Raw genomic sequence first — 23,304 nt, 5'->3', positions numbered from 1 at the left:
TGACAGAATCATTCCATTCCCTACTATCCTGTCAGAGCTCTTGGATGAGAAGTGAAACGTCTTCAAAAGAAAAAACAAGAAAGTCCAGTTGTCTCCTGGGAAAGCACCTTTGGGGACTTCTATTGCAGGGGTATCAAATGCGCAGCCTGCAGGCCACATACAGTCCCGCAGGCCATACCCACCCCAGCTCCACAAGGGCAAAAACAATACGTCACGATACAGCCTGCAATGTGATCGGGTTTGACACCCCTGATCTATTGGGATTGGAATGAAAGAGGCTAGTCAGAGAGGAGAAGAGATGCCTACTTTTGTTGTGAGACCCCATCTCTTACTGACATATTACCCCTAAGAGACTGTAGTTCCCCATAGAAAAATCTTATCTTTGAAATACAAATACCTCAACTTACTACAATTCATTTAGTGAGCATCTGAAGTTACAACAGCACTTTAAAAAAAACCTTGGAAAGTAGTAAAACATTTGAATGTCAACAATTATATGACCAAAGCTAATCTTACAACCTACCGTAATTCAATTTTACAAGAGTTGGTAACTTTCTCAAGCTATTTTAACCAGGAGCTTGTGTGGCTATATTAAATATTCTTGCATACGATAGCATTTTTCATCTTCAGAGATAGCAGAAGCCTATTCTTGCAAATAACAGATACACCTGTGGCTACATCTTAATGATTTTATCTTCGCTTATTAAACTAAAATATAAACAAGCTTTTTAACCCCACACAAAGAAGCTTTGCTCTTTTTTCCCTAATGCACGGAAAGAAGTCAGGGAGCCTCTACTTAATAACTTCCTGTTTTAGCTGTATCAGGAGCTATGAGTATCACCTTCAAAGATCTATGGAGTTTCTCAGTCATGCAAGTCAGGGTTGTCTCAAAAGTGCTTTTTAAAAAGCAATTGGAATTTCTGTTTTTTCTTTAAGACATTTCTCTTCTCATTCAAGAAGCTTCTTCAGTTCAATACTGAAGAAGAGAAAGAAAAAGTTCAGAGAGAGAAGTTTTTTAAAAACCCTCGCTGATCTTTTACCAAAAACCTGTATTGTCCCAGGTACTGCAGTCTCTCCAGGAGTTAATGAATGAATTAAAAAAGATTGCAAAATGTGCTTGTGTGCGGAAAAGTCAATGGGCAGCTAATCAACAGGTACAAAGGAAAATGCACTAACCACAGGATTTCATCAGTCAAAGCACTTTCTTATTTTCTTACCCTGCAGCGGTGCTTTAACACTATCTCTACCCATTGGTGGGAAAGTCCATAGGCTGGCCTGGGAGTAACTCTTGGCTCCTAAGGATAGATTGCTTATTTTTAGATATGAGAACTGAATGAGTCAGCAAGTATCCCTCGCTCTGAACACTTAAAAAGTTGCTACATATTCCCAGTTTGGGCATGGCATAGAAGAAAGCATTTTGAATCTGGGATCAGTGCCCTAATAATATGTGAAGACATGAGCAATGCAGCAATTTGTTTGCTAATAACCGAGAGAAAGAGGCATATGATACCTTAAGAAGTGGTGACTTCATTATGGGAAAACCAAACAGTGAATGACCTGGTATCAATTCCTACAGCACTTGATAGGATAATAAATACGCTAGTTTTACATTAGCAAAAAATTTTTGTTTAAATTTATGCAGGGTACGAAAATACAACACAATATGCCTCATGTAAATTGTTGGGGCTGACTTCTCATTTTCTGATAGGAATCTCTATTCCTTTCTCTGCATAGTATAACCATGTAATTAGCAGTCACTCAACTCCAATTGGCAATTAAGAAATATGACCGGGCAGCAAAGATATTTGTCTGCAATTTCTGCCAGCCCCTTAACTGGTAAAGGAATTGGGACGCTGATGGCGGGTAGTAGACTAATAATCCACCAAGTTTAAAATGTGGGTTTTCTTGGTTTGGATTCCTGCATTTTCATTCCTCCCCAGAAGCAGGGCATCCAACTAGGCTGGCAATCTTCATTTTATTAGAAACACAAAGACTGATTATGCAGCCTCACACAAGTCTGTCTTCACTATTTTCAATGGAAGATACTACTACAGCCTAAAAAGACTCCTTCAGCTCTCTAGATTAGTAGCAACATTAGACTACTATATAGTTTGTTATACTACAGGTGAAACTTGAAAAATTAGAATATCGTACAAAAGTTCATTTATTTCAGTAATGCAACTTAAAAGTTGAAACTAATATATGAGATAGACTCATTACATGCAAAGCAAGATAGTTCAAGCCGTGATTTGTCATAATTGTGATGATTATGGCTTACAGCTCATGAAAACCCCAAATCCACAATCTCAGAAAATTAGAATATTATATGCAATCAATAAAACAAGGATTGTACATACAACAATATCGGACCTCTGAAAAGTATAAGCATGCATATGTACCCAATACTTGGTTTGGGCCCCTTTTGCAGCAATTACTGCCTCAATGCGCCGTGGCATGTGACACTGCTGAGGTGTTATGGAAGACCAGGATGCTTCAATAGCGGCCTTCAGCTTTTCTGCATTGTTCAGTCTCATGTCTCTCATCTTTCTCTTGGCAATGCCCCATAGATTCTCTATGGGGTTCAGGTCAGGTGAGTTTGCTGGCCAATCAAGCACAGTAATCCCACGGTCATGGAACCAGGTTTTGGTACTTTTGGTAGTGTAGACAGGTGCCAAGTCCTGCTGGAAAATGAAGTCAGCATCCCCATAAAGCTCGTCTGTGGAAGGAAGCATGAAGTGCTCCAAAATCTCCTGGTAGACGGATGCATTGACCCTGGACTTAATGAAGCACAGTGGACCAACACCAGCAGATGACATGGCTCCCCACATCAACACAGACTGTGGAAACGTCACACTGGACTTCAAGCATCTTGCAGTGTGTGCCTCTCCATTCTTCCTCCATACTCTGGGTCCTTGGTTTCCAAATGAGATGCAAAAGTTGCTCTCATCAGAAAAATGGACTTTGGAATACTGAGCAACAGATCAGGTCTGTTTTTCTTTAGCCCAGGTAAGACACTTCTGACGTTGTTTGTTGTTCAGGAGTGGCTTGACAAGAGGAATACGACATTTGAAGCCCATGTCCAGAATCCGTCTGTGTGTGGTGGCTCTTGATGCACTGACTCCAGCCTCAGTCCACTCCTTGTGAAAGTCCCCAACACTTTTGAATGGCCTTTTCCTGACAATCCTCTCCAGGCTATGGTCATCCCTGCTGCTTGTGCACCTTTCTCTTCTACACTTTTCCCTTCCACATAACTTTCTATTAATGTGCTTTGATACAGCACTTTGGGAACATCCAACTTCTTTTGCAATTACCTTTTTATGCTTTCCCTCCTTATGGAGGGTGTCAATGATGGTTTTCTGCACAACTGTCAGGTCAGCAGTCTTTCCCATGATTGTGATTCCTACTGAACCAGACTGAGAGACCATTTAAAGGCTCAGGAACCCTTTGCAGGTGTTATGGCTTAATTAGCTGATTAGAGTGGGACACTTTGAGCCTAGAATATTGCACCTTTTCACAATATTCTAATTTTCTGAGATTGTGGATTTGGGGTTTTCATGAGCTGTAAGCCATAATCATCACAATTATGACAAATCATGGCTTGAACTATCTTGCTTTGCATGTAATGAGTCTTATCTCATTTTTAGTTTCACCTTTTAAGTTGCATTACTGAAATAAATGAACTTTTGCACGATATTCTAATTTTTTGAGTTTCACCTGTATATAGACTCATTCTCTCCATATATTTCAACCAAACTTGTTATCAACAAGCACAATGGCTAATATTTCTACCAAGAAGATAGGACCTGAGAAGTTGGTGACTGCTACAGGCCTTCCTATCAGGTGAGAGGTGAATTCTGTAAACAAAGTCAGCCAAATTATTTTGCAGGACAAATGGACAACTACCACCAAACTGGTTTTACTGAAGTTATTCTGCCTAAAGATAATTAACCTGAAGTGGCTAACTATGAGGAAGATGTTGAAAGTCACAAGATAAAAGAGGCCAGGTATCATCATTCGTGAGTACAGGGACCAACTATTAACCTGTTATTTTTAAATCCACTTTAGATCGCTTTATAACTGTTTTAAATGCTAATGGAATTCTGAATATTTGTATTCCTGGGAAGATAGTATAGATTTCTCCTTGGATTTTTAACAACTTTATAAAGTTTTCAAAAGTTAGAAAGAAAATCTTCAAAAATGTATTAGGGCTTTTTTCAAAATGTTTCAATTTTAATTTCAATTTAGTTATGATAGGTCTTTAGGATTGTAGTTGAAGGGCTACATTCTTTGAAAGCTTTTTTCCTAAGAAATAATCTATACAGAAAAGCCAGCTGACATCTCAGACATTCAAAATTCATCCCATCTTCATATCATTCACAAATGTTCCATGTGAAATATATTTAAGAACCATCACTTTGCCCATCAGCTGTTATAAATATTGGTCTGCTTTCATAGTCAAAACCTTTTCCTTATGTGTTAAGGCACAAAAACCCTCTCATCAAATTAATTAATATGTATGTCAACAGCAGTACATTGAGGGTCCTCCAGATTAGATAATACACATCCCAGGCACATTTTATTACCAAGGGATTAGTTCACACAAACCTGAAATTGGAAAGTAAAGGTACATTTATACTAGTTGAAAATTCTGTCCCAACTCCTCTCTAAAAGTGCAACTAGTTTTCAAAAGATGGACGGAGGGCGAAGAAAAAGAATACAAATGGATTTTATTGATTAAAATTTAAAAAGCTTCTTACCATTTTTGATATCTGCTATCAGTCAGCTTCCTAATACTCATACTGTGAACATCACTGCTTTCACAACCAAGTCTCACTGGCAGACAACAAATTGCTAGGGGGGAGCGTTGTGAAGCAACAATCATATAGCTACCCAGAAAGATAAGATTGATAAGATTTGTAAAGTTAAGAGTACGCTTCCTGGCACATACCAAGGGAATATGTATCTGTTCTTTCTCATTCTTTTAATTTAAAAATGATATATTTTCAAATGTTACTTCCTGAAAAAGTCCTGATAACCAAAACTGAGATTAAATGCTTGAGTTTTTTATATGATCATTAGCATCATCACAAAATTTACAAAAAGCTTCTGTATGAGGAAAATCACACATGTATATGTACCTATAAAACCAAAAGATATCTGGCTCCTAATCTACAGGCACCAATGACTACATTTAAGCTATTGCAGAAGTCTTGGCATTGAATATCTCATTCTGTAAGACTGAAACTATATATGATTTTTCTTAATATGCTCCACCTTTCTTATTTATGTACCACACTAGATTTCTCAACAAGACCTTTTAAAGTTTGCTTTTTAACTGTTAAGAACTTAGGCATCCTTGACCAATATCTCCCCTACAGACATTGGATATGTTGGATACAAGATGGGCAGCAAATAAAATAAAATTTATTTACAAACCAGTATGTTAACGCTGATCTGAATGGGGATACTTTTAAGACTTGCATTTTAGGGATTCATTTTTTATATACTTTTTACAGGTATTCCATATTGCATTTAAAATACATAGTTAGATAACATTCTACAGCAATCATTTTGCAAAGTCAATTTGTGAAATTCACAAGGCAAGCAAATTCACCTTGCTTGTCTTTATGGACATGTAAAATAGGAGTCATAATATAGATGCTCACTGTCATACTAGTATGTGCTATAACATCATCATCATTATTATTCTATCATCACACAGAGTCTTCTTTTCTTCATTTTCCATATGAAAGCTAAAGCATAATTTCTATCTTTTATCTTTCAGATTTATTTCAGAAGCAGCATAAAGTAAGAGTAAGACTGGCTATGTGTCTTTGTGCACAAGACACAAGAACCTTCAAGAAAAGGTTATAATCCCATGGACATTTTATTATATCTGATATTAAAGTCAATAGCTATTAATTAAAAAATATTAGTTGTTTTATTAGTTTAACCTTGGAATCTTGGCAGGGACCAAAAAGTTATCTCCATTGACTACCGTATTTTTGGGACTATAAGACAGACTTTTTTTGTCTCCCAAAAGGGGGTGTAAATGTCTGTGCGTCTTATAGATCGAATATTGCAGAAGCCCCGCCCACCTGCTGGCCATTTTCTGGCCTCTGCATGCCCCCTTTTCAGGCTTTTATTCAGGCCATTTTTGAGGCTTTTTCGGCCTATTTTTGAGGCTTTCTCCCGCCTGTTTGTTCATCTTTTTTCACCCCATTTTTGAGGCTTTTTTTGGCCTGTTTTTCCAAAAACAGGAGTCCCTGCATATCTGTTGGATTTTCATGTTCAGAAAATACTTTCCTCTAAAAAATGCAACATTTTAAGGTTATTGTCTGTAACACCATGTTTAGAACCTCTAATCCAATGACGTCTTGTATTTTTCATTCTTCTGAAAACTTATCAAATATTACAACTCCATTTCTCTAAAAGTCAATAGTACAAGCACACATAATACAATTGGCGAGCTGTGATCAATTTCTAGAAATACTTGAATGGAAGGGCATGTTGGAATATCTAGAAATATCTAGAAATGCTTGAATGGAAGTGCATATTTTACTTTTAGACTGCTTCTATGAATAAACAAATTTAGTTGACAAGGAATGTAAGTTTATATCAATCCTGTAATATATCTTGCAAGTATTTCTTCAAAGGAAACAATCCCAAAAAGTGTCAATATGCCTCGAATACTGAGAGACATTTCAGGCAACAAAATACAGTATTTTTCTTCTTTTGGACTTTCTATGATTTTCCAAAGAACTACCACTATTTACTTCATCCAATATTTGTTACCATGTTTTCAAAAGAAGTACTACATGGTAGAGGCCAGAGATCCTTTAAGCCAGTGATGGCTAACCTTTTCGGGAGCGATACCCAAAGCCCCAAGATGCAATGTGCATGCAGCCCCCATGAATGTGCCCTGCCCCCACACATGAGCCCTGTCTTCACACCACCACACACATCCCATGCATGTGCATGAGTCCCCCTCATGCATGCAAATATAGCTCCGCCGCATGCGCCCCGTGTTTTTGCGGTAAAGACCTGATCACCAGCTGGCCGGCGGGAGGTGTGCGCGCATGCATGGTGGAGCTGAATTAGGTTAACAGTTTGTGTGCCTACAGAGAGGGTGCCACGTGCCACTGGTTCGCCATCATGGCTTTAGGCTTTTATCTGTGATAGATATATCACTTTGCAAATTATCTTAAGAGAATATAATAGTAATCAAGCAGAGATGTTTGGCGGACTGAACCCCAACTCATTAAAAAGCAGATGTTGATGCTGTCTCAACATCTGCTTTTTGTCTCAGACATGAGATCAGCAGAATTCAGTTGTGTTGAAAGGAGGGTAAAGCTGGTGATTTTGCCAGTTCCACCTGAAAGCTCCAGACTATTGGTGGCCTGCATGGAATAGCTTAAGAAGTATCATATGGAAAAGGCAATGACAAAAATTTCCACCTACCCACTTCCTTCTCCAGGAATTTTCCACAGGATGCTGGTTTGCTCTGCAGGAGAAACTCTTCTATTCATAACAGCAAATCTGGCTCTCTTAACTCTGTTAAAATCAGCCACAACTATTGTTTTTTTTCCCCTATCCAGAATCTCCTTATTTTGGGGGAATTTAAACCAAGAAAGACCCACAATCCACTTAAGAGATAGCAGCACTTCAGTTCTAGAGCCAGAAGTATACAACAATATAAATATTACTGTAACACTTCAGGGACATATCGTCCATTAGAGGCCCATCATAGCCAATCAGACAAATGATAGACAGAAGCTGGCACATCTCAGCAGGCTGTGTCATTAGCTGGCAAACTCTGCTGTGATTCACCTAAAGGAAAAAGGCTCGCAGACCAAGAGTCGAACTATGAATTATATAAAACACTCAGTCCTAGATCACTTGATGGTATTTGTGATTTTATTTTGACGTAGTCACATGATGGACTACAGTTGATCACAACAGTAACCCTGGAGATTCTTCTTCTTACATCCAAGAATATGATGCTGCTATCAGGCCCTTGGGAAAAACAGAGGGACCTACTTACTGCATTCGGGCTGGATTGCAACCGCTGGGCTCTAGGAATGCACAATTTACTCAATGAACTGAAAATACCACAGTAATACCAGACTGTTTTAAGTATTACCTCACCACCATATAAATCAACATAAAAGCCAAAAAGATTCAAATCCAGTTGACTTTAATAATACTGCTTAATTAGGTACCCAGTACTACATTCTTCTGGGTGGAGTTGTCCTGTACCTACTTGAAAAAAAGACAGTATCGGCTAGTGGCTAGTTATGCAAATATGAAGTTTTGCCAGTGTTACAAAACAATATCATTTGTCTAATAATAATACTCTATCACCGTGATGCCAAACCCATGGCATGTGTGCCAGAGGTGGCATGCAGCACCCTTTCTGATGGCACATGAGCTCTCGCCGCAGTTCAGCTCTGCATGTGTGGCCCACGCACACATGTCCCACCCCCCGCGCATGCACACACACCCCATATGCATCCCACTCCCCCGTGAATGCATGCCACACTTCTACACATGCATGGCAGTCTCTGCCACACATGCGCAGGGGTGTGGCACGCATGCACGAGGTAGTGGGGTGCATGTAGGGGGGACGTGAGTACATGCGCAGGGGGTGGGATATGTGCGGGTGGGCCGCACATGCATGCATTGCATTTTGGGGGTACACACTTTAGGCACTCAGTCCAGAAAAGGTTAGTCATCACTGCTCTACAAACTGCCATTTGGTGACTCTGGGGCACTGATGGCTAACCTTTTCCAGAGCGAGTGCCCAAAGCAGGCATGAGCTGTCGCCCTAGTTCAGCTCCACAACACATGCGCCCCTGCTCCCTACGCATGCGCATGCAAGCCCCTTGTAAACGCCCCATGTGCCAGAGACCCAATGACCAGTTGGCAGCAGCAGGTGCATGCGCATGTATGGTAGAGCTGAACTAGGGCGACTCACATGCCCACAGAAAGGGCGCTGCGTGCCACCTGTGGCATGTGTGCCACAGGTTCGCCATCAAAGCTCTACATTTTATGCTTACATTTTATGGCGTTGTCCAAATTACAAAATATGTTTAGTTATATTTTACATGCACTTAAAGGAATAACTAAATAAAATAACTTCCAGTTAGGCTCAGAACTATATTTGGGAGACAAATTGTCTTTTAACTCCTCAAGCAACAACAACAACAAATCAAAAGGCAGAACATTTGTTGAGACTACAGCATTGGGAAGGAGACACATATAACTTACCCAAATACACAGACTTCAACTCTGTGTATTTAGTCTTAGGTGCTGCAGATTGTCAGCGATTTCCTTCTCCAGCACATGGATAAATACACCTGGAAACATCTACCTATCTAACTACTCTCTCTCTCTCTCTCCCTACCTTCTCTCTCTCTGTCCGTAACTACCTACTGTATTTCTTTCTCTCTCCCCCTTCCTATCTACCTACGTACCTACCTACCTACTCACTCTCTCCCCCTACCTCTCTCTCTCTCCCCCTCTTTATTTCTCTCTCTCTATCCCTCTAGCTACCAACATACCTACTCTCTCTCTCTCTCTTCCTACCTACTGTATTTCTCTCTCTATTTCTCTCTCTCCCTACCTACTGTATTTCTCCCCCCCTTTATCTACCTACCTACCTAACTACTCTCTCTCTCTATCCCAACCTACCTACTGTATTTTTCTCTCTTTCTCTGTCTCTCTATCCCTCTATCTACCTACCTACCGTACTTTTTTTAAAAAAATTGCCTCTTCAAAACCTTGGTGCATCTTATACTCTGAAAAATATGGTAGTTACTTTGAAGGACTGAGTATTGAAGCTTGTTTTTAGTGAAATGTTTTGATAAAATGATGGCAGGGAAATAGAGAGAGAGATTTTGCTGGGCCAATGTCCCCAGAATAAAGGAATATTACATTACATTTCATTGAGCAGCTTGGAGATAGAATTTCCTCACCTGGAAAATTAGCATTAGGCTTCTTATTTCATTTTCCAGGGATTTATCTCTGTTCTTCTGCTGCAACTAAAGCAATCAAAGCTTTGAGGCATCTAAAAAAAAGGATATTCTCTGCTAAATTTCACAGTTGATCTTGTGCCTGAAATGGTCTCAGAATCACTAGGACAACTCAGAAACCCAGCAAATGCCTGTCTTACCTCATCTGCTTCCTGCCACATAAAGTAATTTGCCTAGGGAAAAGTTTTGTTCATGCAGAATTTAATGTTTACTGGTAGCCATAAAAATAAAGAGCAACATTATATATTATAGCCCATTCTTTACACTTCAAAAAATCAGAGCGGAGGGTGGGTCCTTCCTGTCATAAAGTTGCACAAGCAGATTTCAGACAACTTCCATACTAAGGACTTTGAGCTTCCCTCATATGTATTTTAAAGAGGGTCCACAGATCATGCATTTACAATCTTCCTGTGCTTTTGAGAAAGCTGAAAGAGCAGCACAAATTCCCTAAGCACAATTCCTTCATATATATTTTTAACGGCCCACTTTTGATCTGGGTAATGACATATTGGAGAAATACATTTATCACAGTCCAGCACACATTTGTTATGTCAATTAAAAAGTCCCCCAAAGCAAAGATTCGCCAAACTCCCTCCTACTATCTATTTTTTACTGCTAGGAAAGTTCAGAGACTAATAAAGCAGCAGGCTGCCTGCTCTTCTGACAGCCTTGATATACATCAAGGGGCTTGTCTCCTGCACATCCAACCTAGAAGCCAGGGGGAATGGTGATGGGACAGTATCCTTGTTTTTTCCATCAGATGAGCTTCCCACCAATTTAGCTACAAAGAAACAGCCTTCCCTTTCCTCAATGGAGAAGGATGTTGGAGGAGAGTAACACCTCTCTTCTGCAAATCTTTCTAATTCACTTTCTTGAAATTCCTTATTGCCAAAGGTGACAGTCAGTTGAAATGCTTGCTAGAATAATTAAATATTTTCCTGTTATATAGGTGGAGGAGAATGCTCAAGCAGGAAACTTATACCAGGACAGATGGTTGTCCAATCTCTTCTTAAACATCTCCAATGTTGGAGCACCTGTAACTTCTGGAGGCAAATTGTTCCACTTATTAATTCATCTAACTTTCAGGAAATTTATCCTTGGTTATCTCCTTGATTAGTTTCTATCCATTGCTTTGGAGACTAGGTTTACCCACTCTTTCTGGTAGTCCCTTAAATATTGGAACATTGCTGTAGTTCAGTAATATTTGGGAAATCATTAAGTTTCCATTCCATTCCATAGATCCTTACCAGCATTTAGAATTATTACAAACATACATATTCATAGAACAGTTATACAGTGAATTAAACAATGCTTTGAAAAATGTGTGTGTGTATGTGTGTGTATACATTCTGATTAAAAAGTTTGTCTCTCAACAAGACAAAAGAAATCTAAAAATTCTAACCCAGTGCAGTTAGCCGGATAGAAAACCAATTCATTACAGTAAAGTCTGATATATTTAGTACTAGCACCAAAATTTATTACACTGACAAAGAGGATAAATCCTTTAATGTGCCTCACAAGTCGACAACAGATTTAATAAGCCAACATAGTAGTGAGGCAAAGAGCATTTCTGCAGCTCATCTTACAACTGGTAGTTCATCCGTGCTGTTGAAGTCCAGCTGCCCAATTCCCTGAAATACCAGGCAGGTGAAAGTTGATTCAGTTGCTTTTTGTTTGACAAAAGCAAGTCAGTAATAATAATAATGATATCATCTAGCTTGTTAATCTTTGAATGATGAGGATGATCAAATCTCTGAACTATGAACAGACATTTTATTTTTTTCTCGTTCTTTGAAATTCTAGTGCCTCTCTTCAAGAATTGCTTGTCACAGATGGTTTATCTTATTGCAAAAATCACTAAAATATCACTGAATTTTATCATGTAGCCCTAGGCAAGTCATTATTTTTCATCCAATATTTCCTTACAAGAATGCTGCAAGACCAGAGAACTATTGTGAGATTTTGGAGGAAGAACAAGGTTCACACGTAAGAAAATAAATGGTATTGGTGTTCAAGGACTGCATTAGGGACAAAGTGATCCTCTTCAAAAATAAAAAATAAACATCAAAATAAGCATCAGTAGTCCAAAAGAACAGGAACAGGATGATAAAATTGGGGTAGTAATTATAAAACATACAGGTAGATTACAGGTGCACACATCATGCTGAATTATCATTTGCTTAACTACAGGTAAGCCAAAACTTACCTGGGGAATCCAAAACTGGCTGGGGTCATAAAATGTGCTAAGGCCAATGCAAACAAACCATATTTGGGTAGCACAGCGTATCAAATCAGCCTGTCCTTACTTTTTAATGCAATAATACTATCTAGCTAATTGTTAAGAAAAACAAGCAAACACCAATGGTTGTTTGGTTGGTTGTTTGGCTGTAGTATTTTCTATATTAGTACAATTAGCAGTGTAACACCTAAATCCCTCCTCATGAGAAATATACCAAAAGATGCAAGGAAGGCAGATACCTATATTTAATCATAGCATTTGAAGTAATTGGTTAAAAGGGGGGGTGTCTAACACTAACTAACAGCATTTAATGTTATTTGGAAGGCCAACAGAATGCCCACCCAGTCACATGACCACCAGAAGCTATGCTGGCTGGGGGATTCTGGGAGTTGAAGTCCACAGGACTTAAAGTCGTCACGGTTGAGAAACACTGACATATAGGATATCTTCATTGATAATTTAAATCAGATTTTACTTAAGGATAAGGAACAGAAGGATTACTTCTAGAAGTTATACAATTTCCAGAGTTCTTCTAATAGCAGAACAGTTCTTCCCCCTCAAAAAAAAAAAAGTGGGCATCTGGGTTTGAATTCCAAGTTATGAGGATAATTTCTCTATTTGGATATAAAAATTGACCAAAGTCAATACTGTAATTAATATTTTAAATGTGAGCGACAACTCCAAAGGGCTAAAAGCAGGGCTTTATGTTAGAGATCTACCTCAGATTTAGGAGTTCTAAGCCCCCTCAGTTATAGCTTTATACAATTTTCCATTAAAAAACAATGTACAAAATTTAAAACTTTGTTGCTAGCTCAAACCTTAACATAACCCCACAGAATAGCGCTGTGTTATGTTCAGAAACTACTTCTATATATGCTCAAAATCCTCAGATCCTAGGCATTTGTAAGAGTGTAGCATTCTTCCCCAGACTCAAGTCCGTGGATGGCTGTGGCTGATTCATGCTGTTGCCTACTGAGGTGTGATATGCTTCTTCAAACTGCCAGGTTGATACAAACTAAGAAACTGCTAAAAACCCCACTGAGAAGAAAATCAACAACATTACCACATTCTTAGATCCTGATAACTTCTAAGACTGCCAATATACTACTGCTTGCTGATCCAACATCCCCAGTTGATCAGTTCCTTTTTGGCCAACCCTTACTATACTTTCATTGTGGTTTGTTTCAATCCTTTTGCAGACAGTCAACTATAACTTCTTACTGCCTTCCCTGCCCCAGCTTTGTCTTGTCCCCTCTCAGCCAAAGACCCACTGCGGCTATAGCTTCATGCTTCCAAACTCCAGATGTATTAGCCTCTTATTCAACTTCTTAAAATTTAATTTATAGATCACTCAAACTGACCCTGAGTCTGACACAAAAAGCAGCCCCTTTTATCTTTAGGGTTGTTTTTAGAAAAGGAACACACAGACACAGAACTAATTTCTGCCCTTTTTCCCTTCTTGCCCCTTGGAGTGGTGATAGATATGTCAGGGTTGCACCATTTGAAGCAGCTGTTAGCAGACTGCAGCTACTGTATATCCAGAGAAGCCAAGAGACTCCCACAAATTCCCCTTCCAGCTTTTTAGAGGGAAACATGTTTGATGTCTTCTACTGATGTTTCTGAATAAATTCAAGCGGTTAAAGTGTTGCACCTCTCTTCTGAACTTTATTGAAGGTGTGCACAACTAAAATACAGCAGGCTGAGCTCAGCCCTATGGACACTGGGCATGCAGCAGAAAGAAGGGAGGGGCAATAAATGCCAGGACTGCAGGAGCAGGAAGACCCCCAAAGCAAGTGGGAGGACAGGAAGCAATTCCACCAACCCAGTCCATTCCCCAGCAGTGATTCATTAACAGATGGGTGCTTCCCCCAAATGAGATTCTGTTTTCCCCTCAGGGGACTGGCAGGAAGCCAGACAAGATTATCTTGGTGCTAGTGGGGGAAGGCAGGAACTCGGGTAGCCCCATCTGCTTTGAAGCCATTTAGCAGCCCCAGTTATCAGATGTGATAGACTGCAGAGATTCTGCACAGCTACCCAAAAGAGCTCCTAGGGTCAACTTCAGGGAGGGAGGGGGGGCAGCGAGGAAGAAGTGGAAAGTAATGGCATAGGATGGAAAGCATCTCCTAGAAACAAGACTCCACACACACCCAATGTCTAATAGTACAAAAATAAGCCTCATTAAGTTTTATAGGCTACACTCCAGGCATAGAGGGACCATTTAACATGCAGAGAATTGTTTCTCTAGTCGCTAGTATGTCCTTGAAGATCCCTCCTCTGCCTCCTATCCCTCAAATGTAGAGGTTTTTTAGTGATGAAATCAAATCACACCAGTTCACCAGACCAGAATGCACATTTTTAACAATTAGAAATAAAAAATAAATGAAACCCAGCTTACATTATAAACCTTGCATGTTTTCTTATTCTTTATTGTTTAAATCTACTATATTCTCCTTGAATTTTAGGCGGGCATTCCGGATTGCTTAACAAAGAACAGTTTACTTCTTAAATCTGATCATCAACGTAGTTAAAGGGTAGCTGAATACTGCTGTCATTGCTTTCTTCCTACCCTCATTCTACAACAAGAATTTGAATAAGGCTTATGTAGAAGAGATACAAATGTATGTACCATAGGCAAAGTGAAGCAATGTTTTGGAAAAAAAGAATGGATCAGGGCAGGGTAGGGTGTGGAAGAGATAGTCCCTTCAAATGATGGAAGCTTATTAGCAGGAGAACAAGTTACACAAGCTCACTCTTCTTCTTTACTGTTCACATTTATGAAGGCATATCCCCAAGTTGTTTCCAACCATGACTCTGCAGTCCTTTTTTGAATAGATGGGTCCTTACAAACATGAAATCATCTCTTTTCCTCCTTCCAACAGAAAATCTGTTTCCCCCTCACCACCCCCCCCCCCCGTCTATTTCTGGAATGGCTGCAGAAAGAGGCGCTGTTGTGCATGGGCTCACAAGGAGAATCAAAATCAGCATCTGGAACTGTGAATTTGTTGGTGCTAATGGAAGTTGTTTTCTTAAACTGAATCCCTATATATGATGGGAGGACAGAGTAATGGGGAAAGAACTAGGTGTTTTAGAATTACATAGAACTAAGTGCAATACATAGCAAGACAATAGCAACTGGTAGTTCTGTACCATATGCCCTGTGTTTGGTAAGGAAAACTCCCACATGCCCATCTCTAGGACTATCTCTCCTTTAGTCTCCTGTAAGCTGTCTAGTTCTTGATCCACCCAAACCCCTATCTTTTTTGAATTCCAAAATATCCAGAGTCCTTTTCTTGCTCCTGGTTTCCCTGGCTTCATTTCCTTTCCTTTCCATATTTTCCAGGCTTACTTTTTCACCACTTGCTAATTTTGAAACTTTCCCCATCATATTCTTTTGATTCAATATACTAATGTTAATCAATCATAAGTGGATGGGATCTTCAGTCAAAGAGAATCCAAAAAGGGAATTGGAGGTGTTTCTAATTTGCTGTTGGCTTTCTTCTGGATTAGTATTCTGCCAAATTTTTGAAATTCCATTTTTGATACAAAACTTCATACATATCGAGAGGAGAAATAGCTCATTAAAAAAAGCCTTCCAGCCATTATTTTCCTGTTCTACTCACCTGCTCAAAGCCATAGTGAATTAACTATGAATTGAACAGAAATCTTCTTGGGAAAGATATGGGAATGGGGAGCTGGGCGATTTAGTAATTGGCTTTAGTTGGGAAAATTTAGGTGATTGGATGCCTTTGCCTTGTAAGGAGTTTAAATAAATCCTAGCCATTACTTCAACATTTTGCAGACAGAAATTAGCATACGCATTTTTATCATCTTTCTTTTTTAAAAAACCTAGACGTCCGAATCCGCAATCTTTATTTAGGCAATCAACACGGCTTCGGCTCCACACTCCCGTTTTATAACAAATCCCCCTTGTTGGGGCTGCAGACCGTGACGAGGACTAGTACAGTGAAAAGGGAGGGGTCGTCTTTCCGTCCCGCCGCGCCCCTCGGAGGCGACTGATCAACTGGCATTTCTACGCTCCCTCCTTATCCCCCCTCCCCTTCCCTCCTTCTACATCTGTCCGTCTGGCCAGCCAGTCCGTTTGTCAGCGCAGAATAAGAGACGCTGCTGACCGCCGAAGAGGGCGGATCGCGCCCTTTCCTTTCCAATTGAAATCTAAACGGTCTTTGACACACAGACCCAGTACTGTGCTCCCCACCGGTAAATAATCAGGTTAGTGTGCTAAAGACCAGGAGGCTGAACACAGCGCGCTAGAAACGCTGGAACTGCACAGCCCTTCCAGTTGGCTTTCTTTTCGTCATTGGCGCTGAAACCAACCCCGAGGCTCAAAAGCGGAACGGGGTCTTCCCTTGGACGAAGTGCTGTCCCACACAGCTCCGGCAGGGCAGCTCCTCACGTTTTGCAACTAAGCTGCGCGGGGTAGATTCCGTTTTCCTCTTTTCACCAGCCCCGTCCCGTTTAACGATTTTATCCGCACACCAGCCAGACGGTTTCTTCCCCCTCGGGAATTCTCCGCTGCCTTTTCCCCTCCCCAACCACCTTCGCTAACAGAGAAGTGTTGTAATACTGAGGGTGTAGACTTGCCAGGGCGACTCAGTCTATTCGAGGCAACCAATTCCTCCCGTCCGGCGGTTCAGCATGCAACGAGGATCAACAGCCAGACCAGTTTTTTAAAAGTTTCAACACGACAGAGACTGGGGGGTGGGGGGGATAGCAACACTAGAAAACAAGCTATTTAGTGGTCTGCCTCCCCCTCCCCTTGATTTTAATTCCTGACTAAGATCCACCAACCATTTAATGTTCTATGAAACCCTACTCGAAATAGATCGAACTTCAGACACGCGCGAAAGTCCGAAGATATTTTCCAACAGTTTTGCATTCCTTATCCTTGCATACGTTTTCAATCGTTCTGCTTTACGTTTCTCCAAACGCAGGGAATACCCTAAATTTTCGAAAGCTAATTATAGGCATAAAACTATGTAGCCTTCTCCCTCTCCCCACCCCGCAAGTAAAAGAAAACCCGAGCCGAGGATATTTGGAGAAAAATCCTCCGGCCACCTTTAGATTCACCGGCAAAAGAAAAGGAATTCCAACCAAATTCCCGTCTACTCCACCCAAATCTGCCTTTCCCTTTTTCCCCGTCCCCCCTCCCCCAAGTTTGCTTTCTACCAACAAGCACTAGAAACAGGCGTGGGTGATAACGCTTGCAACACTTTTCACTGCCCTGCTGCCTTATTTCTTCGATCGAAAAAGCAGACTAGCAAAAAAGCCAACTCAGTCACTGGGGTGGCTGGGGGTGGGGAGGTGTTTAAAAAAAAAGCAAAATACCTGATTTACGGTTGTCCCGGGAGCGCGAGACGAGCAGACACGAAAGGACTCTTTCTAGACAAGCAGACAATCCACCCAGTCGCAGCTCCAAGTCGGCGGCCTCGGGAACAGCGTGCAGCCAGCAAACGACCGGAGCAACGGCTCTTGATCGATCGTGGCGACTCACGGGCAGAGACGAGTCCCGCCGATTTCCCTCCACCTCCTGTAATTCTGGCTTCCACAGTCTGGGAAACCCCCCTGGATTTCCATAAGGGGAGGGCGGAAGGGGAGGGGAAACCTTAAGAGGGCTACTCGGTTTCCGATTCTGCCGACCGCCTGCTGAAGTTTAGAACGAGCCGCGAACTGGAGAAGGAGCAAAATGACTGGCTTCTCCTACAGAAGGCTCGAGCGGGGATCTTAAAACTGGGCGATGTTTATTCAAAGGAAAGCGAGGGTCTCTCGAAGAGCGTCCCTCGTTTCCTTCTCCTCGTCTTTCCCCCCTGTCTTTTTAAACCCAGCCCTCGGCGAGTTGAGTCCCTCCTGCTCTGAGCCGCGGAAGCTTAAGAAAATGTTCGTCATGGTAACACCACTGCCTAGTCCTGCCAGATTCACCCCCAGCCTCCAGAGAAGGAGGAGCTTTGTTAAGGTGGTTTCAAACGCAGCAGGCCCAGCCCTGGGACTTGCCCTTTTTTTAAGGGGGAAGAGAAAAGGGTGCTTCCAGAAGAGTGCCGCGGAGGCGGAAGAGAAACACGAGAGAAAAAGAAATTCGGAGCAAAACATGCGTGTAAGGCTTCCCTCCCCCCTTCGGGTGTGGATCCGAAAGGCGAAGTGAATTAAACATTGCTGCTTGAGGAGGTGGCCGCAGAGACACACGCAGGGAGACGTGAAGCTTTCAATACTTTTCTTTTTCCAATCACAACCAATTTTTCCTTTCAGGGTTTCTAACAGCAATAAGATTAAAAAGATGAAAACGCTCTGCAGTCAAAGGTGGCTCCACCTGATGACTGCATGGGCACATTCCTGCAGCTTTCTTAGCAACCACCAGCAGCGCCAAACTTTGGACAGAAATAGGTGTTATGGTAGACCTGTGCATATTTACAGTTGATTATAATAGATGCTGTTTGAGTATTTCTGTCTTCCAGCTCTTTCAGAAATTCTTGTACTATGAAATGGCATGGGTGACATTTATTCTCTTGACATCTTAGACAGAAACCTATTACTAGGGCACTAGCTGACCATATTTTATCCTCTTTTTATTTTTTTCCAAAACTCACCCAGCAGACAAAGATATATAAGCTTTGCCATATCTGATAATCGAATCATTGCTACATTGATTATAAAGCGCAAAATTCAAAGTATAAACTTGTGCTTTAAAATGCAATTAAGTTCTCCATTGATCCAAATCCAGTAATTTAGGAATACAGAAAACTACAGGGAGTAGTCATGTAGAGTCAGCAGGAACTGGGTAAAATCAACAAGTCTTTATCTTTATTTCTTCTTTTTGTTAAGATTGTCCAGTCAGTCAGCAGAAGCAGCACAAAAATGGTCATGATGTTGACAAAGCCTAACTTTATAATGTTCTACATGGCTTATGAAAAAGGTTATTTTCTTACAAGCATAAAATAGCTTTATTTAGTTGTGCCATGGGGAAGACAGACACCAATTCCATGAATTGAATGAGTCAGCATATGAAACCCATTGATTTCAATGGTAAGGGTAATCAAGAAGTCTTTTATCTTTTTTTAAAAAAAATTAATGTAGTCCAGCCAGCCAGCAGAAGCAGCAGTCAAACATTAACATGATACCCCAGTTCAGTAAGACAACACAGTCTGAAAAATATCAGCTTCCTAATAGGAGAGTCCCATGTTGCCTATCAATAGGCCTAGTTCTGCACAAAAATGGCCATGGTGCTGACAAAGCTATATAGCTTAACTTTATAATATTCTAGGTGGCTTATGAAAAGATTCCTTTAATAACATAAACCAAAACTATAAAACTTGTGGTTGTGTCATGGAGAGGACAGACATTAACTCCATGAATTGAATGAGTCAGCATGTCAAACCCTATGCATAAGTTCCCGTAAGTATGTATTTAAAAAGGTCAGGTTTCTCTGATGTAATCAAGGGACAAGATAAAATTAACTTTACCATTGATTTCAATGGCAAAGTTAATGGCTTGCATAAGTGCTTCCCAGTGAAATTATCAAAACTTAAAGACAATTTGTACTGAATCATATTTTAGCCTAGTTTATAGTCTAGTTTCTTGTAGTTGAATGGTTAGCGGGTTGTACACCTCCTGAAAATTGGGTTAATTCGGTAAACTTAATTGGTTAAAGTAAAGGTTCCCTTCACGCATATGTGCTAGTCGTTCCCGACTCTAGGGGAAGATGCTCATCTCTGTTTTAAAGCTGAAGAGCCAGTGCTGCCTGAAGACTGTGGTCATGTGGCCGGCATGACTAAGCGCCAAAGGTACATGGAATGCTGTTACCTTCCTACCAATGTGGTCCCTATTTTTCTACTTGCATTTTTATGTACTTTTGAACTGCTAGGTTGGCAGAAGCTGGGACAAGTAATGGGGACTCACTCTGTTACGCAGCGCTAGGGATTCGATTTGAATCATTCGAACCACTGAACTGCCAATCTTTCTGATCAACAAGCTCAGCTCAGCAGTGGCTCAGTGGCTAAGTAACAGTGTTACTCAGTGTTACTCGTAGTTAGAATAACACATAAACACAGCTTATGTTTCACCAGGCTGCAATTTTTTTTTAATTCTTCTTTTCCAAAAAGGAATTGTGGAATCCTATGGAAGGAAAACCTGAGTAAGAACTGACCACTGAATCAAAGCAGCACCTGAAAAACTCATCTGAACTATCCTTTTTAATGATTACTTGTACTGGAGGCTGTAATTATCATGGGTAGTTAGAGTACCATGATGGAGGGAAATGAAAGAAGAAATGTCAAAGAAACAAAGATCCTTTTCAAAAGAACAAAGCATAGCTGTGCCTGAAAAAAGTTCCTTATAAGTTTAAAAAGGGAAGAGAATAAGGAAATATGCAAACACATTGCTTTCTCCAATCCATAGATGGAAAATCCATAAAGGTTACATTGTGACAGCCTTGTGAAGATTAGGCCAGAAGGAAGGCAGAGTATGCTATAAGGATTGTATACTTGTTTTATGTATACACTACATCAGATCAATATATGCACTATATCAGATCAATAACTCCTGAAAGGGTTCACAGTTTTTCTACCTATTTTTCCCCTCTAAATTGTGATAAGCTGTAATGGTGCTAATACAAGAAGAGGTATATGCAGTGTCCATCCAACCCAGAAACTTGAAATGAAACCAGGCTTTTTAAAATTGGGATTTGGGAGAAAAGATTTGAGGAAGGCTAGCTTTGATAATGGTAATTGCAGTCAGTATTACATGCTCAACAATGGAGAAATGCCTACAATGGAACATTGGATTGTGAATATGGTGGAATTCACAGAAATGGCAAAATTGACTTGTTTGATTAGATAGATCGGATCAGAAGATTGGAAAACCTTTATGGATTTTTTGTTGAAAACAGAAGAAGTGAAAAATGAGTTTTGGGTTTGTGACTTAAAATGATTAAATATGGAAGAGAAAGGAACTACATAAAGTAATTTTAAAGAAGGAGGAGGGATATGAATTTAGTTTGTAACTGTTGTTACAAAGAAGATTGGAAATAGTTACTGTACTATTCTTTGCACTTTTTCCTTTAAAGTTTTTCCCCTTAACTCTGCTTTATATATTTTCATGTTTATCTTTTACATACATACACACACACACACACACACACACACACACACACACACACACACAAACTTTAATAAAAATGTTTACTTTTTAAAATCTGGCTTATGCATAGCTCAGGCTTTGTGACATAGCATGTTCTGTCAACACAACTATAATAGCATATGAATAATAGTTTATGGCTTAATCTATGTGAAGCAATCAAATCTGGTTTAACAAACCATGGTTTAGCATTAGAAGTAAATCAGGTTATAATTCCATCTTTTAAGAAAGAAGCTGGTTTCAACTGTGCTTTTGATTATCTGTAATAGGTCAATCAAATTTATGAAATAGAGCCTAAGGTTATCCACTCCTGTCTTGTGACTTGTTTGAGCACAATCTTTCCGCTTAAGGCAGAATGGGACTGGATTTCATATGAAAGCATTCACATTTCATATGATTCATTAGAAAGAAAGTACAGTTCTGTATCCAAGGACAGATTATATATGGCAAATATATGTTAACTCCCAAATAGATTCAAAAATTGCTGATGATAGAAGCAAACCGATACACAACAAAGCAGATTTGAAACCATGCCTGAGTCTATATAACCACACTCAGTCAAAATAGGATTTCCTTGTTTGTAACTTGACACATTCTGGAAATCCAGTTAGAGAATTTGTGAACCAGGGTTTATGGTTTAATACATTGTATCAACCCAACCAGTTGTGGTGTACCCATTAAGCCATCTTGCTTATGAATTGTTATATTGTGAAATAGGGGAAAGGAAGGAAGGTCTTATGAAAAGTAAAAGACCCCTTGAATCCTTTTGATTGAAGGAGACCATGGCTTTGCTTTCTACTGTAACTCCTGAAGATACTATATAAGGCAGAATTTCAGCCATGCTTCTTTTCTTGGAACTCTTGTAGAAAAGACCAAAACTTTTGGATTTCTGCATCTCATGAAAATATTAAAAACTAAGCTTGTTCAAGGGCCTCCACTAGAAATGCTTTTGAGTAAGGGGAAGAAATTTACTAAGGTTTGCTGTTGAGCCTTTAATAACTGTTAGCTCTTCAAAAATCAAGGAAAGATAAGCACACTACAATTCCCATGTGCCTTTAAATCAGGCTGCTGTTCAAAGCATTGGAGCAGGATGCTGGTAATTTTTTGGCAGCTTTAATTACTTTCATGTGTTATTAGTGATAATTTACTGTAGTTTCATAGAAGAAAAATATTGCATCAGAGGATGTAACTTTCTAACATAGAATTATGATAGAAAGAGTATCATCAGGCAAAAGGACCTTCTTTGATTCATCACTCTAATTCTTGTAGCATTTTTTCATGATAATAAATTTATAATTTCATTGCTATTCCTACTAGGCACTGTGGGATCTCTTTGTACTTTATGTTTGCCCCTTTGGCTCTTTCAACTCGGTAGTTGTTCCTTTTGTTCAGCTAAGAACAACTTATCTGAATATGTGCACCACATATTGAACTTGAACTTGGACTTGAATTGGAGTACTCTGAACTCTGCCACATGACAGCAACCTTCACACCAGATTGCATGAACCCTGTATCCGAGGAGACTGGGAGAGCTGCTGTTTGAACAGTCATTGAAGAAAATACAGGAAAAAAATTCCATCGGTTTGCAGATTTTATATTACATCATTGCAAAATAATGCTAGATAAATCTGTTCATTTGGATTGTCCCGGTTTCTCATTCCTTCTTGTTCATGCTGTCCTATTTCTGTAACTTTTGCAGTTTTGTTAAAACAATTCAAAAATCAAAATCTATTTTTATACATTTTACACTGTTTATTTTGTGTGTGCTATTTGCATCATTTCCCTTAATCAAATACTGTTTTCCTTAATCTGATTTGATACAATTTCTCCTAATTTATGTATTAGAATATTTTTTTCCTGTTCATTTTACTTTTTAGTTGCAAACTA

General features: G+C 39.9%; 1 protein-coding gene across 5 annotated transcripts in view; it reads right to left on the bottom strand.

The window, feature by feature from the left end:
• The window catches only part of ATP2B4 (ATPase plasma membrane Ca2+ transporting 4), a 157,644-nt gene extending 139,526 nt beyond the window's left edge, over window positions 1-18,118 (bottom strand). For 2 of the 5 annotated variants that reach the window (XM_087719995.1, XM_087719996.1), the window contains exon 1: window positions 17,620-18,118. The gene's annotated coding sequence lies outside the window, so the exon portion shown is untranslated. The remainder of the gene's footprint in view (window positions 1-17,619) is intronic. The other 3 variants (XM_087719993.1, XM_087719994.1, XM_087719997.1) reach the window with 2 other exon arrangements.
• Window positions 18,119-23,304: the final 5,186 nt, after the last annotated feature.

The sequence above is a fragment of the Thamnophis sirtalis genome, unplaced genomic scaffold (assembly GCF_051295495.1).
Source record: "Thamnophis sirtalis isolate CommonGarterSnake01/CBP01778 unplaced genomic scaffold, rThaSir2_p1.2 scaffold_7, whole genome shotgun sequence".
Classification (NCBI taxonomy): domain Eukaryota; kingdom Metazoa; phylum Chordata; class Lepidosauria; order Squamata; family Natricidae; genus Thamnophis; species Thamnophis sirtalis.
This window is presented reverse-complemented; position numbering and strand designations above follow the sequence as displayed.